The sequence below is a fragment of the Trichechus manatus genome, unplaced genomic scaffold, assembly GCF_000243295.1.
Source record: "Trichechus manatus latirostris isolate Lorelei unplaced genomic scaffold, TriManLat1.0 scaffold00160, whole genome shotgun sequence".
NCBI lineage: Eukaryota > Metazoa > Chordata > Mammalia > Sirenia > Trichechidae > Trichechus > Trichechus manatus.
Genome location: NW_004444096.1, coordinates 3354493 through 3359084, shown reverse-complemented (window position 1 = coordinate 3359084; position 4592 = coordinate 3354493).

The window sequence follows — 4592 nt, the reverse complement described above, 5'->3', positions numbered from 1 at the left end:
CAGTGATCTTGTGGAATAAGAGCCATCATTAACCTCATCTTGCAAAGATTTAAACAGAAGGAGTAAATCACTGGCCTATGGTTGCAAGCTAGCCACTGGCAGACAAGGGATTTGAACCCCGAGGGTTGGAATCTAGAGTTAGTGCTCTTAACCACTATGCTTATACTACCTCCCCAAAATTTCAGAAGGTGTTGGGGGGGGACCCATGACTGGAGGGGACGTGTGGTCTACTTCACAGGGTAGAGTCCTGGGAGGCAGCGAAACCTCGAACCTGTTGTGTCTCTGTCACGTGTCCAGGCAGAGGGCGCCAGGGACAGACTTGCAGAGAGCAAGTTCTTTTAATCCTGCGGTGGCACTGAAGCAGCCCTTAGTGTGGCTCGGGGTGGTGTAGATGACCAAGGAGGCCACATGGACTGGACCATGGACCAGCTCTGTAGCCACATGGAAGGAGTCATGTCCAAAGATCAGAATGGGAAGATGGACATTGCAGTGGGTACTTGCATGAACATAGGGCTCAAGGACTAGATGTGCCCTCAATGCCTTGACACTGTTAGAATCTACTAGAATTTAGACACAACTCCAGGGAAAATGAGGAACTTCCATGGACTGATATTAACCCTCCATTCTCTGCAAAATAGGCTTTTTGTATGGAAATTAAGTTGAATAATAGAGTTGCTAAGTTATCTTTCTTGCATATCTGTAATGGTTATGATTGTGTGTCAACTTGGCTGGGCCATGATTCTCAGTAGTTTGGCAGTTATGTAATGATGTAATTTGGTAGTTATGTAATGATGTAGTCATGCTCCATGATGTGATCTGATATGATCAGCCAATCACTTGTAAGGGGAGTTTCCTTGGGGGTGTGGCCTGCATCAAATTTGTATATATTTGTTGTTAGGTTGTTGTTAGGTGCCTTAAAGTTGGTTCCAACTCATAGCGCCCCTATGTACAACAGAACGGAACAGTGTCCAATCCTGCACCATCCTCACAATCTTTGTTATGCTTGAGCCCACTGTTGCAGCCACTGTGTCAATCCATCTCGTTGAGGGTCTTCCTCTTTTTTGCTAACCCTCTACTTTACCAATCATGATGCCCTTCTCCAGGGACTGATCCCTCCTAACAACATACCTGTTATGGATTGAATTGTGTCCCACCGAAAAATATGTGTCAACTTGGCTAATCCATGGTTCCCAGTATTGTGTGATTGTCCACCATTTTGTCATCTGATGTGATTTTCCTGTGTGTTGTAAATCCTACCTCTATGATGTTAATGAGGTGAGATTAAAGGCAGTTATGTTAATGAGGCAGGACTCAATCTACAAGATTAGGTTATGTCTTAGATCTATCTCTTTTGAGATATAAAAGAAAGAATCAAGTAGAGAGACATGGGGATCTCATACCACCAAGAAAGCAGTGCCGGGAGCAGAGTGCCTCCTTTGGATCTGAGGTTCCTGCGCTGAGAAGCTTCTAGACCAGGGGAAGACTGATGACAAGGACCTTCCTCCAGAGCTGACAGAGACAGAAAACTTTCTCCTGGAGCTGGCACCTTGAATTTGGACTTCTAGCCTCCTAGACTGGGAGAGAATATTAAACTTCTGTTTGATAAAGTCATCCACTTGTGATATTTCTATTATAGCAGCACTAGACGACTAAGACAATGTCCAAAGTATGTGAGATGTAGTCTTGCCATCCTTGCTTCTAAGGAGCATTCTGGCTGTACTTTTTCCAAGACAGATTTGTTCATTCTTTTGGCAGTCCGTGGCATATTCAACGTTCTTCACCAAGATCATAACATACATACATACACACACACAGACACACAGACACACAGACACACACACACACAGACACACACACACACATATACAGACGTTCTAGCAAAGCTCATTTGCTCACATGCTCTGGATCTTGCATCTGGCTCATCATCATTGGACCTCTAGTTCTTGGGACTTGAGCCAGCAGCCTGCCATATTGCCTGCCAATCTTGGGATTTGTTGGCCTGTGAACCAGCAGCCAGTTGTCTCATCTGCCAATCCGGGATTCATCAGCCGCTGCAACCTGTGAGCCAGCAGCCTGCTATCTGAATTACCGATCTTAGGTTCATCAGCCCCTGCACCTATGTGAGTCAAAGGAAGCCTACAGCCTTACGTCTGACCCATGGACCTGGGTCTTGCCAGCCTCTACAACTGCATGAGCATTTCCTTGATATAAATCTCTCTCTCTCTGTCTCTCTCTACATACATATATATACACTTCACTGGTCTTCTTCCCTAGAAAACCCAACCTAAGACATTTGGTGCCGAGAGTGGTTATAGAGAAAGAAAATCATAAGGATGAATTTTCTAAATTGATTCTCAAGTCTGGCTAGCCTTAAAGGTGCTGATGACTGTGCCTCCAGTAGTAAAGAGGGCACTGTCAATCCATGGCATGAGATGGCAATATTAATATGCAAAATATCACCACCAATAGATCAAGTACTGATGAGAAACAAAGCTCTGGATGATTGCATGTTTCATGCTTTTCTACAATTTTGTCAGAATAAGTAGTAGGAAGCTGGTTGGTTTGTCCTAGTTTCATAGACAAAGTGGTGAATGAAAGCGATGAATTCAGGGCTTCAGAGTCACAGCTCAAGTGCCGCATAAAAGACCTCAAAGTTGCCACTCGTGCCCTGCAAGAAAGCCTTATTTCTTATCGTAACAGAGCTGAAATTGCCGAAAACCAAACCCAGAGTCTTATCGTAAGAGTTGCTAAATTCTCAACCTCGAAATGGTAGCTGAAGTTAAAGTAAGGGCATTGATTGGGAAGAAATGGAATCCTGAAACCTGAGATGGGGACATATGGGCAGATAATCGGAACCTGGGGACACTGAACCCCTGAATTCCACTGAATCACTCCTGCCAACAGAATCAGCCCTCTCACTCCCATTTGAAGAGATTACTCCATCTTTGTCTGCTAAGCCACCCTGCCCAGTAAAAGCATTAGCTCCTCCATCTCCATCTGATGAGATTAACCCAGCTGTGTTAGGAGCCTTTCTCTGAATCATTGCCTGAGGCGACGTCTGAGCCATTGCTTGGGGGATCCTCTGAGGCAGATGTCTTACAAGACATTGCCAAATGTTACCAGGATCCACCCCCACCACTCAGTTTTACTTCTAGACTTATAACTAGACTTAAGTCCCAGCGAGCCTCAAAAGGTGAAGTACAAAGTGTATCCCAGGAGAAGGTATGCTACACTCTAAAAGAACCACTTGATTTTCCTAATATGTACAAATAGACACCTGGGGAATATGTGTGGGAATGGCTATCAATGATATGGGATAAGTGTACAAGGAACATAAAGTTGGATCAGTCTGAGTTTATTGATTTGGGCCCACTAAGCACAGATTCTTCATTCAATGTTTCAGCTGGAGAGGTTAGGAAGGTATCTAACAGTTTATTTGGTTAGTTAGATGAAGCATAGATTACACAGTGGCCTAAAGTAAATAAAGGTGAAGTACCAGACCTGCTTTGGTATACTGTAGAAAAAGGTATCCAAAGACTTAGGGAAATTAGCGTGTTAGAATGGATTTATCTGGTTAGACTCACAGACTCAAACATGGAGTGCCCAGAGGTCACACCTTTTTCCATAATTCACTGTTGAGAAACAAATTTGTGAAGGGAGCTCCAGCATCCTTGGAGACTGCTGTGATTGCTATTTTATGTACGTCACATTTAACAGTGGGAACTGCCCTAACTGAATTAAGACATCTAACTGCAATGGGGCTGATTGGACTCCATGGTGGTAGGGGCCAACTGGTGGCACTCAACTGACAAAGACAAAGTAGGTGTGATTACCATGATGAACAGCAGACTCAAAGCAGTAATCAGAATAGTCTGACTTGTATGGACTTACGGCATTGGCTACTTAGTCATCGTGTCTCTAGGAGTAAAATAGATGGGAAATCTACTAAATATTTACTTGATCTGTACATTGGAAGAATTCTAGGTCAACAGAATGTCAGTCTTAACTCAAATAGCCAGAAGAAAAGAGTCAGCCCCTCAATCAATCCCCGGACTTGAGCCAGGTTACAGAACCACAAGTCCTCAAATGAAGGGGAGGAAGGACTCAACTACAGTGCCTAAAATTTATACTGTTGATCTTTCTCCTTGCCTTCCCCAAAGGGATCTGTGGCTTTTTACAACAGCAACAGTTCCTTGAGGAAAGGGGATAATCAGAGTTTTCGGGGTTTAGTGGATCCTGGCTCTGAACTGACACAAATTCCAGGAGACCCAAAATGTCACTGTGACCTACCTGTCAGAGTGGGAGCTTATGGAGGTCAGGTTATTAAAGGAGTCTTAGCTCAGGTTCATCTCACAGTGGGTCCAGTGGTCTCCCGAACCCATCCTGTAGTGATTTCCCCGGTTCCAGAATGCATAATTGGAATAGGCATACTCAGCTACTGGCAGAACCCACACAATGGATCCTTGACAAGTGGAATAAGGGTTATTATGGTAGGAAAAGCCAGGTGGAAGCCATTAAATCTGCCCCTACCTAGGAAAATAGTAAACCAAAAGCAATACCACATCCATGGAAGGTTGCAGATATTACTGCCA